This window comes from Uloborus diversus, chromosome 3 (genome assembly GCF_026930045.1).
Source record: "Uloborus diversus isolate 005 chromosome 3, Udiv.v.3.1, whole genome shotgun sequence".
NCBI classification, from domain to species: domain Eukaryota; kingdom Metazoa; phylum Arthropoda; class Arachnida; order Araneae; family Uloboridae; genus Uloborus; species Uloborus diversus.
Genome location: NC_072733.1, coordinates 136272340 through 136286667, shown reverse-complemented (window position 1 = coordinate 136286667; position 14328 = coordinate 136272340). Strand labels below are relative to the sequence as shown.

At 33.3% G+C, this 14328-nt stretch overlaps 1 protein-coding gene across 1 annotated transcript in view; it reads left to right on the top strand.

Annotated features, from left to right (window-relative positions):
* LOC129218957 (carbonic anhydrase-related protein 10-like) overlaps positions 1–14328 on the top strand; it is a 683644-nt gene that overhangs the window by 423141 nt on the left and 246175 nt on the right. The window lies entirely within an intron of this gene.

The window sequence follows — 14328 nt, the reverse complement described above, 5'->3', positions numbered from 1 at the left end:
TCAAATCATTTTGTGTAGGGATATTTACTACATATATTACTCGTACTATCTATATGAAGCTGCAATGCAGATGTGTTCCTCTAATAACAGTACAAATTAATCCTGCATTTTTAGTTAATATAACTCCCCCTCCCCACCATTTGTCAAATGGCCAATGCATTTGCTTTCTTAAACAGCTAGCTTTTAGAGCCCGTTTAAATACTTTTTTTCAGCGTTAGAATTAACAATGCTTTCCGTTAGAGCTAATGCTAAAACGGTTAATAAAGCTATTTGAGATTTTGTTTGCTAACACGCATTACAATTGCGTGTAAAAATATCCTGGTCTGGGCTGTTCACTTTCGATCAATTATAACTTTCGGCAAGTTATATCGGCCATTGAAACCAATATTGACACAGATTTATTAATGGGCAAATTTTAAAAAGACCTCAAATTTTGGGTTTTGAGTAGTCAATACAAGAGTTGAAATTTCAAACAACCTTGTTAGGAAAACCTGGCAAATACATAAGACCAGATGATACGGAAGAAAACAAGAATATCTTGGGCAGGCGGTATGGATGTAATGCATTTGTATGATTGTCTTGTTCCTCAAAAAGACACGTAAAATCTTCGACTTATTTCGGGATACTACATAACTTATTTGAAAAAACCTAACTCATCTTATGTATGACATTTTTCATCGCGCGTTCTACGTGTATATATGTGTATATAAGTGTAGATAGGTGTCCGCGTTATACGCGCGGATACAGTATTAGACGCAGGTCAGAGGCATCATACGTGCGTTAGGTCAAAAGCAGCGAAACCACATATTATGGGAAGAGGCCCTAAAAGAATGATATTGCTTTATCTAGTGATGTATTTCAATCCTTATAAATGATAACACTTCATATATTCGTCTAACAAAGCATAAAAATAAGAAATAATGTTACTAACATGGAACTCCATAAATAATTATGGTCTTTAATATTCATACGTTTTACGTGTCATCAGAAAGTGAGCTGCATATCTATCCTTTCTATACCAATGTTGAAGTGTGCCCGTGACACTCTGGTGAGTAATGATAGAAATCGTTCAACAACAAGAAAATAATTATCGATCTTTCTTCTCTTCTAGGAAAAGGTTTACTATACTATGAATATACCGCAAAAGAAGCATTTTACTGGGAAAATACTTTAAGCGGAAGAATTTCCTATAAGTACACCAAAGCTAAGTACGCTAAAATAGAATTGTATTTTCGGATTGTAAAATTTGCTACGATATGTTTGACCGTTTCGGAAGTATTGCATTGTAAAATTTTACAAAAAAATAATCTGCAGAGAAAAAGCAAACACACATTATCCGATTTCTTTGATTTTTTATTTTACTTTTTTGTTATTTTTAATTTGTTTAGCTTGTAGTGTAGTTACTCTTGCTTTAGAGTTTACATAAAAACTGCTTCATCGTCTAACGATAATGATAAAAAAAGTAACAAAAAACAAAAACTTATTCTGTTAGCACCATGAAATAAATATGAAATAAAAGGATTGGCATTTCATCGCTGAGCAAAATCTTCAGCTGTATCTTCGCATTCGGAGCTCAATGCATTTGCCTGTCCCCATCCATGTTTCATTTTCTGAATTCAACATGTCCGCGGTTACATAAATATAAGCATTTTTTCCAATTTAATCATTTTTTAATGTATTTTTCAACAAAGACGGGCAACATAACTGAAACGCAACCTATCGCTGCCCGCTGCGACCCAGTTGAGATCGTTTTAGACTTGCTTTGTCCTCCTTGCTGCGGGCAGAATTCATGGAACGTGATGACAGCTCGCTTTCTGTTTTATTGGACCTTTAAGTAAACGTTAAACAGCATAAAAAACGCATAGTAACACTATTCAGTACTTCTGTTGAAAAATAATAACATCAGAATTAAAATATTTAGTTTCAATGTTTAAACAAATTCAGAGAATACTTCTTACTGATCTATTGTTTGAGCAATAGTTACCTGACAAGTTAAAAAAGAAATAAAGAGAGACTGCTAATATTTACGACTTGGTTTATAACGTTTAAATTTTGATAAAAGGGCTACCCATAAAGATCATTATGTATGATAATAAAAGTATTTGTCTCAGCAAAGAAGTTTCTGACTACTTAAGACATTCTCACAGAAGAATTTTTATCTCAGAGATAACCATTATTTTTTAAAGTTACTTACAATATGATCTTCCTTGTTTCAACACGCATCAAAAAATAATAGTTTGAAGAAAAGTGTGAAAAAAATCGAATCCAGCGCTAATGCGTGATAACTAAATGCCTATTAATCTTCAAGCAGTACTGTGTTGTGCAATAATATGTGGTTATAAAAGTTCTTATATGTGATGTCAGCGAATTACATTTGCAGAATAAATTTAACAACGAAGCAATGTATTAATTTAAAGGTATATATTTACCGAGCGTGAATTAAACTATGAGAGTAAAAAGACGACATTTAAATTATAGGTTAACCTCAAATGCGTTTTTTCCTTTTATGTAGGGGTAAGAAAACAGTGTTGAAACGATCTTCAATAAATGCTTAGGCGGACAATAAAGACATTAAAACACATATGAAGGAAAATATTTCCCATTTTTTAATCTCTCTCTTCTATCTTCAACCACATTTGGTTTATCGATAAAGTTCTAAAAACAGGCTTTTTTTTTTGGCAATCTTCGTCTGCGTTCTTTCTTTGCTCTCGAAACTCTTCATACCGATATTTTTCAAAGATACGGTTAGAAGCGGAAAAAAAGTTCAAGTAAAAAAAAAAAAATAAAACGTCAACAACAATCGATCTTCCTTCTTATGAATTTTTGCGTACTTAAGTTAATTACATTTTGGGGGTGGTAGGCTCTAATGGATGCACTGCACTGAGATAATTAGCTTGGCTATGAAGAATAGGATGAATGTATGCGGTAAACTAGCAAAACGAAAAAAAAAAAGAAATATTTATAACAATTCTAAAACAAATTGAAACTATCGGCAAAGCTTATGGTGACACTTTGCACGTAATGAAGATTTTCCAATGGAGAGTTTTAATTGTTGCCGCACGCACTTGATAGCCAATGGCATGCATATATTACCTGATATTTTTTTCTATATACAAGTTCTTTCTTCTAATTATATCTTCAAATATTGAATAAACAAATGAAACACAAAGAAATCAATTACAAACTTTTGACATTTCTTATTTTTAGCTTAGAACTGAGAAATAAAATATGTTTCGAATCGGTTTTTGTACAAAAATTAGATAAAGAAATAATTATAAAGTACATGGAACCTAACTGCGTCTAATATGAACGCTATAAATTTTTAAAACAAAATTTAGGATCCAACTTAGAATATAGTGTATACTTAGAAATATGCATTACAGCTTAAACCTTACTTAACCTTCACCTTAAACCTTGAACACATATCTACAAATTTCTTTCGCTGTGTTTAGTGGTTCAAACCATCATATCATAATTTCTATTTCTTATTTAATATCCGCAGCATGTTTTTTACGGTAAGTTGTGCTTGTTTCAGAAAAAAAATACTTTCGAACTAATTTTTTTAATTATGATTTATGGACACATTCTCAAATTCTGTTATTTCATTGGATTTCGTAAAGCACCACAATACCTACAAAAAAATCATTTCTCTAACATGTTTTACTTTGCTGAATTGAACTCTAAGCAATGAGCTTAAATTTCTCGAATAAAATCACTGAATATGGAGTAACTTTTTTCTTTTACTTCGCTGACGTAGATTTGTACCATAAAAATAGCTATACAGGCGTCTCTCGTATAAGATGGTACTTGTACAACACGGTTTCGATATTACACTGTAACAAATTTGGGATTATCATAACACGGTTTCTATATTACACGGGACAAAACTTAAATTTAATGATACACGGTTTTTATGTAACACGAATAGATGGAATTTTATTTTTGTTTTATACAATGTTTAAAAAATCTATGGTAATAACTCTTTTTTTTTGCAGAAATTGTTTGTTTCCGGCTCATAAATTTGGTTTCCCCCCTATAACACCAACTTTTAACTACTTTATTTCTCTCATCAGTGTTCTAAAAAGAAAACGATGAAAATTATTTTGTTTTCAATACATTGTAGGAAAATAGCATTAGAAACAAACACAAGCTAAATTTGGCAAACGATAAATTGAAAACAAAAATGTCTTCAAAATGAAATATAAATAAAATAAAGAGATTAATTGGGTCGTTTCCGAAATTTTAAAAGTATTTTTTTCTGAAAAAACATGCTGAAAAACATAGGATCTGAAATTTTTTTAAAAATAATTTGACTAAGTTTAATATTAAAAAAAAAAATATTTTAACTAGTGCACTTTCATTGCTTACGCTTCTGCCGATGACACGAGAAATGATGAAATGCCCATGATCGGGACCCATTCCTCTCTGATTCAAGGAACCCCGTAAAATTTAAATGAGCCCCGACTGTTGATCCTTCTGTTCTGCTTTTGAATTTATGATTCGTCGTGTACGGTTATAAAACTATTTCAACGGTGTAGTTATTCAGTAGTACTTAATAACATTCTAAACTACTGAGCTTAGACATTTTTCTTTTTAGTTTTTTTTGATTTTTACGCTGTCGGGTTTTTTGATTTTATTTAATAATTTTTTATTTTACACTTTTTAGTTAATTTTCATTGACTTAGTTAATATGATTATAAGACGGTACATTTCGCAACTTTGTCATTTCATTGAGAGAATTTGTTTGTATCGTGAGGTTTATTAAGTAACTTGCGGTGCTCTAAACTACTGATAATTAGTCCCTCTAGGGACCTAACTCGGCTTAAAGCTACATGTGCTTGACCTTCGGCAAAAACACGCGAACTTAAGTCAACTACAGCACAGCTATATTAAACAGCCTGTATAACTCATGATGACGCGAAATCGGAAACGTCGTCAGTCAAATATTTCTCTCAAAACTAAAAAAGCCTCTCAAGAAAGTACACGTCGCGAAACTCAGTTCCTTGAATCAAGGCAAAAACAAATGCAACATGTTAGAGATGAAAATTGAATTAGTAGACTTTCTTTCTTTCGGTGCTTATTGCACGGATGATTTATTTTAATGAGGACTACAATCTGAGTGTCTTGCCTTCGTTACGAATAATATATTTTTTATGGCAGTACAGAATACATATAAAGAACAAATAAATAATTTACATCAGAAAGAGGGGAAAGTACATCCGGAGCGAGGGTGTCTTGACTCACCGCCTCAAGTGGGAGAAGCAATCGCTTAGACCACTCGGCCATTGACACCTCAATTATTAGACATAGTAAATAAAAAAATTCAGGCAGCGAAAACTACCTGCATTTGTCGCACGCAGGTAGCTTGCGACACCCAGCGTGCGCAAATCCCAATCAGACAAAATGGCAACTGGTTTTTGAAATGGTACTTTTGATTACTGTCATGTGTTTAGTCCAAGGTTAAGACAAATTGATTGAAGTAAGAATTACCAAAATTGGCCAAGGCGTTTAGCCTATAGAACGCCACATAGGAACACACATACATACATAGACTGATAAACACATTATCCTCCTTTGCGTCGCACACGCGCAGTCGGGTAAATAATTAAGTTTCATATCAACTCTGATTTTGGATTACTTAGCTGTTGTATGTTTTTGTTGCCAGTTTTCGTTTCTATGTTCCATTGAGCCGAAATTTCAGCTATTATAAAATTTGCACCTGCATTTGCAAACAAATGCCCTGTTCACGGAAATAAAGAAAAAAAGAAAAAAACACTTTTAATGTTTAAAAATCGAGGGCAATTTAGTATCAAAGAAGTAATTTTGGTAATTGTGCAAACAATGAGCTCTTTTAATGGTTAGTGGGACTCTAATATTAAGCTCTCCTAATTTAAGTACGGCTAAGTTAGCAGTAGTGTGTTCGAGGTTTTATAGTGCGTTTTTGCGTATCACGGTATAACATTTGATTCTTTTTTCGAATAGCAATGAAAAATATAAATACCTTGTTTTTATTACTTTGACACCCCCCCCCCCCCGTCATTCTTCTGAAAGGACGATTAGTTCCACTCTAATCTTCTGTGTGGTCTTTTAAAACTTTGAACTGAAATATCTCCTTGGGTCGTACAAATGTCAAGTATTTTGCGTCAGTAATAGTTTTCAATGGAGATTATTTCTCTATATATTAGTTAGGGGACCAGGGCTAGTATGAAAAGTTACATTTTGTATTTTTTGACTCATTTTTATTTTTGCTTCAAAATTTCAGTATCTTAACTCTGCATCTGTATTTGAACATTTTTTTTTCAAATGGAAGTATACATCTAAGAATAAAGGTTGCGAAAATAAAGGTCTTGCAGTTTAAACGGAACATCCTGTATAGAGTTAAGTCCGGCGATCTTGCCCCACCTAAGCAGAAACTTTAAAAAAAAAAAATATGTTAACGAAAATTAAAAGATAATGCCTCCCGCCTCTCTTAATGTAGGTCCAGATGCTGTGTAAAATTTATCGTGGCTAAAAACTACGAATAAAAGTTTTTATTGCAACAAAAACAAAACTGCAGCTTTGGGGCATATTACCTGGACAGTCAGACAATTCGCCCCACTACACCAGGTAAAATGCCCCACTTGACCAGCATTGCAAAACTTGCTGCTATTAATACGAAAGTGTATTAATTGACTAAATTAGTTGAAATAAGTACAAATTATAATGTGGGCAACTAAATGAAAAATCAATTTAATTCTAAACTGCAAATATAGGTTAAAATATTTTTTTAACCTATATTTGCAGTACCTATATTAACCTAAATTTAAATTGTACATTTTTATCAAAAAGAATAACCGCAATTACCATTGCTACAAAGGAAAATAATGTTTTGCCCCCTTACGTAAAAGGTTTTAAACTGTGTTATAAGTAATTTCCCTACTTAATCTTTGCCAAAATACACGGTCTCGCAGTAACGTGGATTCTTATTTTTTATCTCGTAGCTAAGAAATAATTCATGATTTCCTTAAATGCACATATATTTAACTCGCAATAACGCCAAATATTTGCCTCAATCCTCTATTCTTTATTTAATCGATTTGTTTCCATTTAATCTTTATATCAGCAGTTCCCAACCTTTTTCTCTTTGCGAACCCCTTGGAACAGGCAAAAAAGTTCGTGAACCCCCTGATGTTGAAATTAGTAACATGTAAAAAACAATAAAAAAACAGCATGTTTGCTTTCCATTTTTTGCAGCATTTGATTGCAATAAACAAAAATATAATTGTAAAATATCATTAAGTGCAAACATTAACAAAAAGTTAAAACTACATCTACAAGAAATATTATAAACAAGAAGATTTATAAACCAACTATTTTTTTAAGCATACTTTAAATTGGGGAAAATATCCTTAATGCGATATTAGTGGCTGTTTGACGGAACAAAGAAACTGAAAGTTTGGTTCAATGTCTGACAGTTTGAGTCTTAAATCAGGCTCTGCATTCAATCTGCTTTGGTATTTATCTTTGAGATAAGTATAGGAGGAAAATCCTTTCTCGCACAGATATGTTGTACAAAATGGTAATAAAATTCGAATTGCTTTTTTGGACAAAACGGTATAGTCATTTCTTACACTGAGCCAGAAGTCAATTAACGAGAGCTCTTTAAAGGTACTTTTCAATGAATTATCACAGGATAACTCGATGAGCATTTCCTTTTCAGGTAATGTCAGGGTGTTCTCTAAGCATGGATTTCTTTCAAAAGGATTGCGTATCCAGTTGTTTGAGAGAGGGACGTTACGCCTATTAGGAAAATACTCGTCAAAAGTTAGTTCAAGATGTTGCAGATGTTCACATACATTTCTTTTAACGCTTTCATCAAGTTTCATTGAGTTTTCTGATAAAAAACTACTAAGAGAAGTGAAACAAGAAAACTCACCCATTTCCAGGCATTGGATCCAGAAATTCAATTTTTTTTACCATAGCTTCAATTTTATCATATACAACGAAAATATTAACAACTGCACCTTGCAAGGATAGATTTAATTCATTTAATTTTGAAAAGATGTCAGCTAAATATGCAAGCCTTTGCATCCAAAGAGGATCGAATATGCAAGTGGACAAGTGAAATGGATGATCAACAAAAAATGCTTGGACTTCTGACTTCAACTCAAATAAGCGTGTCAAAATTTTGCCACGGGAAAGCCATCTAACTTCTGTGTGAAGAAGTAAAGTAACATGAAGGCTTCTCAATTCCTCACAAAGCGCGTGAAATAGACGGCAGTTTGTGGCACGTGATTTTATGAAATTAACAATTTTTACCGCATCATTCAAAGTAGCGGATAATTCTGCGGGAATACGCTTACATGCTAATGCTTGTCTATGAATGCAGCAATGAGTCCATTCAATTTTCTCGTTGATCTTCTTTAGTCGCACCACAAAGCCAACAAATTTTCCTGTCATTGATTTTGCACCATCCGTGCACACACCCACACACAAAGACCAATCTATTCCATTTTCTTCAAAGTAACTGTTGACCAGTTCGAAAATTGCTTCTCCAGTTGTGTTGATTTTCAAAGGTTTTGCAAATAGTACATCTTCTTTAATTGTATCGTTAAAAATATACCTAACATAGACAAGTAATATTGCAGCGTTTGCTACGTCAGTCGACTCATCAAGCTGGATCGCAAAATTATTCTCTTTTATTCTATTCACAAGTTCTTTCTCCACATTACTTGCCAAATCAGTAATTCTGCGTGGTACTGTGTTGTTTGATAGCGGAACCAGGTCAATTTTTTTTTGCTGACTTTTCTCCCAGCATACAGTTAGCAATATCTTTAGCACACGGTCCAATTAAATTTTCTGCAATTGTATGTGGCTGTCCAGATCTTGCAATTCTATAACTGACTCGATATGAAGCTTCAAGGGCCATTTTACTTTCTTCGTTGGATTCTAACAGGAACGTAGAGACGCTACACTTTTTATTAAATTCCAATTTTCTTTTAAAATATTCGATAGGTTTGTCCTTGTGTGTCGGATGCTTTGTTTCGAGGTGTCTTCTCAGAAGTGACGGTTTCAAACTGCTGTTCGCTAGAACTTCGTTGCAGAGAAGACAAAGCGGTCTAGGTTCAGACTCTTCTCCAGTAAAATAAAAGCCCATTTGTAAATAGTCACTGTCATATTTTCGCTTTTTTCCTTTTTTCTCCCCTAGTTCACTTTTCTGTTTAGTCGGGGGAGGCGGCAGTTCATTACAGCTATCTATTTCAATATCCTGTGTTGATTCGAAAGTTACTGCTGATGTTGAGGGTTGATCGATTGACTGCTTGTCCATTTGTCGCTCAACCAAACTACCAGTTTTCAACCATCGATCCATAACAGCAGAAAGTTATTAAATCATAAAAATTACCAACACGATTATAACTTCACAAACAGAGTAGCAAGTTCACGTAGCAAAACCAATTGCAAACAAAATCACTTGTTTTCAAGCATCTCTAAAGTATCTCTAAATACGTCTGTTAACAATTATTTCCCCAGAACTATGAGCATGCTGATGTTATATATTTTTGAAAACGAACAGATGGGTAAAATCCAGTAATAAATTTTAAGTTTGGAGCCTTTTGCTGTCATGTCTGCTATTCGATGACTGAATTCGACGGAAATTCCCGAGTTATATTTCAACCAGATTAGAAATAATACCCCTATGATGCATTGTTTGAGAATTCTTTATTTTTTTCGACATATGTATATTATGTATATTGTTTGATTGACTCCACGCGATGGCGTCTTTTTAAGGTCATCGTGATCCCCGCCACAGCTTAATACAACGTTTCTGCATGGCGCCTCGCAATAAAGAAGGAAGGATATCTCTTTTTGTTGTCTATCGAAAAAAAAAATGAGAAAATTTCTTTTTAACCAAGATTATAAAACCGCTGAAAGTTTTTTTTTTTTTTTTTTTTTTTTGAGCTTAATACAAGAATCTGGCGCGTTTTCAAATTAAAAAAAAATTTTGTAACTATGTGTGCAAATTGAATATTTTATAATTTTTTACCAAACTAAGAAAAATCCGCCATTGCACCGAAATTTTCGCGAACCCCCTTCCTGCACCTCGCGAACCCCTGGGGGTTCGCGAACCACCGGTTGGGAACCTCTGCTTTATATAAACAATAATAATGGAAATTAAAATAACACCCCTCGATTTACGCGAATTCGAATTACAATCTCCTAATTTGGTACCATCAACGCGTAACTTTGAGGCATTACGATATTGTACATCTGAAAGGTAAGAATAAAGTTACGACCCCATCTGCGGTCGCCACTCAATGGTTGGAAAATACAGTAATTTGAAGCAACGTTTTTGGCAATTAAATAAGATAATTTTCATTGCACAGAAAAAATATAAACATATTTTAATCTTATGCAATTACAATCAGAAAATAATCTTCAAATGTCACTAAAATTTAACCCTATTTGACAAAATGACTTTGAGAATAATGCTATAGTGCCTAGAAAGAGTAGTGTGCCGATCGACGGGGAAAAAGTGAGGTCAGATCTGAGGAAAATCCAGATGGCGCTGCGCTCGAGGAGTACGTTGCGTTCCTCAATCAGACTCGTTTTAAATCAGCGATTGCATGCTGATTTCGCAGTTTAAAATCCCCGTTTTTCGGATTGAACTTATTTTTGCGCAAAAGACAAATACTGTAATAAGTGCTAATTGTTACATGGGTATTCATTTATTTTTTGAAGCATATAAAATTACCTTATGCTAATTGATATTCAATGAAAATAGTAGCCTATAAGGGGCGATTCATTAAATACGTAAGGGTCCCAAGGGGGAGGGGGTTGAAAAAACCTCTACGTACCCTTACTTGGGGTGGGGAGGGTCAAACTCATTCTTACGCAATATTTTCCAAGTCGGTAATTCACATTATAAATTGCGCGTCAAGTGATTTGGCAGAGATTATGTTCCATTTGCGTCTGGAAGGTAAGAAACGTGTTAGGATAAGATGTTTTTTTATTTGTTTTACAAAAAAAAAAAAAAAAAAGTGTAAAATATAATAAAAGAGTCGCATTGTGTATGGCATGTTTTCTTTGCAATTAATATTACATAAAAACAAACAAACAAAAAAAAATGTCGAGAAAACATTCAGTTTAGATTCTAACTTTTCAGTAACTATTTCTTTACGCAAAAGGTTTAATTTAATAATGTGAATTTAATAACGTTAAACTTTGTTTTGAAAACATCCTTGTCGTTGTGTCTACTTCAATAATGATCTTTTTATCGTCAATATTATTTTCCGCATAATTTTCATTATATACAAAAACTACAATATTTGGGGATTTTTTAAATTTCATACAAACCCAATATTCGTTAGGCAAATTAATATGAACAATTTCATTTATAATAGATTTATACGTGGTTATTTCAGTTTCTTCTGCGGGAAGATCAAGCTTTATTTTTTTTCAAACAGGGAACATTTTTTTTTAACTGCATGATTCCTGATGGACCTTTTCTTTGGTACTTTTTCAGTAAATTATGTTGGTAGACTTGGGAAAATTGTCAGAGTTGCCACATCTTTCAAAAAAGGTTTTCCCTGAGGAATCAAAATTTCCTCACCATTTATAATATGCTTAAAATGCGTTTCAATAAAATGTTTTTCGAAATGCAGAGCACCAATTGAGCAATATTTATCAAAAACTTTATCTAACCTGGGAATTAACGAATTCCTTTTTAGTTTTTCTTCACCTGCTGGAGCTTTAAAAAGCGTAACTTCTTCCTTGAATGTTTTGTATCCACTTTTGCACCCCGGTACGAAACAAGATAAAGATTTATTTCTTTTAATGTTCAACTTTGATGCCTCCATTAAAAGCCTTAAACTCTGTTTCATGAAATATTCACGAAATAAGGGTAAAAAAGAGAAACGCGGAACTAAATTGTAACAAAATCCCGCGTCTACTAATGTAAACACCGCGAAATTGAACGTGCACCTCGACTGCACTGCCCTCTAGCGGTTTTCATACAATTTGTCATCAAGAATCAAGGGGAAAAAAGCGTCGGTCGGCACACTACTCTTTCTAGACACTATAATAATGCTCAGATTAATGTTGTTGTCAAATTGCGTAAATGTTAAATAAAAAAAAAAATCGTGATTGGTTTCTGACTCAGCTAAGAATGAATCGTAAATGACGCAAGTTGTCTAAATATTAAAGAATCCATGAAAGGGAGCGATGCATTTCTCCCCCCCCCCAGAGTATGGTGTTTTTCTGTAATAGTCAAACAGTAAATTTTTATAAAGAACGTTGAATTAGCGCTATATTAATAAAATTTTTGCAAAGGCTTGTTTCTTTTCTTCAGTTTTTATAACATTTTCTAAACTTTTGACAGAACTGTCCCAGTTCAACTAAAAACAAGTATGCTTAGAACATTTTTTTTTCTTTTCTTTGTACATACAAACACTCCCCCCCCCCCAAATGCAGTCACGTACCTAAATAATACAAAGCTATATTAGTTTTTTGTCATAATAAATAATGCTTCAGCCAAAGTAAAACATATTCAATGTGGGGCATATTACCCTGCCAAGTCATCAGTGGGGCAAATAAACTTCATTCAGGTATGTCATATTACCTTTTTGGCAAGGTTAAGTGCCCCACCACCTCTTGTTCAAACAGGAAGCCAATATGGCTGCAATTAATAATAACAGCCTTCTTTACGATACTCTTTTACTGTATAAACCGATGATTGAACATGATATTTCAACGTTAGTTAATTAAAAAAAGTTCTTAAAAGTAAAATCTTAGAACAAGCGTTAAAAAATGTCACTCTTATCTTTCACAATGCTCTGAAGCTTTAATGACCTTTGAAAAATCGCTGAAAATGACTTTAGTATATGCGTGTAGCTTCTTTATACACAAAAAAGTTGACACAGGTGCACTCTGTTGTTACAATCGTGAAATACAGTTACTGGGGCAATTTATTAGATGGGGCAAGATCGCCGAATTTACTCTATTTATTTAAATTTGGATTAAAACTTTGCTGGAAAAAATATAGCACTAAAATGATATTTTTCGCACATTGGGATTCGAACTTAAGACTATAGCAATATCAGCACTACGCTCTAACCAACTGAGCCAATAGTTATGGATTTTTCTATGTTATGGATTAAGAAGATGCGTCATAAAAAAACAGAATAAATCAGTTTTTCTGACAAAGCAACTAAAACAGGAGTTTTCTGTTTATTTTTCACCGAAAGCGATGAAAAAATCTTAAAAATGAAGTCTTGCGTATGAATTTTGATCAAGTACTGAAAAAGTTATGGCACTGTCACCAGAACAAAAAAACACCTTTGACAAATAATATGCGCATCAGATACGGTTATCTGCTATTTATGTTGCTTTTTTTTAAATTTACTGTTTCATAGTTTATGCTTTTTATCGTTTTATAGTTGTAGATTTGTAAGAGAAAAAACCTCTGAGAAAATATATTTATAAATAACACCAGTTAACTTACGAAAAACCAATTCCCAAATGAGTTATAACGTAATTAAACAGATAGTGTGAGGGGAAAGAGAAGAATCCCAAGAGGTATTGAACGAATTCTTGGGGTCATGTGCACATCACAAGAATTTAAGTTTAAAAGATTCCCTTGTTTATCCTCACTTTGCAAATCCTCCCCTGAAAGATTTCTCACTCTCAGAATAACATTTCCTTATCGTGAAAGGCGGGTGTCGCTGTAAATTGCCCGTCGGAGTCTGCAGCACTCGCTTTTGTTTTCACATTGCAATAGCTCTTGGAATTTACCGAACGCTTTTGTCATCAAGAAAATTTCGAGATCTTTCTGCTGCGCTTCCTGCTCATTCTTTTGAAATGCATTATTATATCAATGCTTTGTGCTCACTCATAATAACCTGCTTTGTACTTTCCACGCTAATTGCGCGACTCGTGCCGCAAGACAAACAGCCTCTGTTACAGGAGCATTAAGCAGTTCGACACGCATATGAATAATTTTTTAGAACAACAAGTTACCGTGTTGCGTGGAAAAACTACTTCAGGTAAGGCGGATCTTACTTAAATTAATACTGCTTTTAGTAGTGAAAAAAATTGTAGTAAAATTGTATTAAGTAGTAAAAAATATTTTAATTAATTAACGAAGTTTCTGCTTACACTAAAAGTCAGTATAAGTTTTATGCTAATCAAAAAGGAAAAAAAAATCATTCCGATATACGTTGTTATCCCTGTGATTGTTGCTAAGTACCACAAAGCAGTGTCAAGCTTAATTTGGCACGCTAAATGATGTTTCTATCTGAAAAGACTTTTTTTTTTCTGACTTGAAATGTACGAAAACAAAACATAATCATC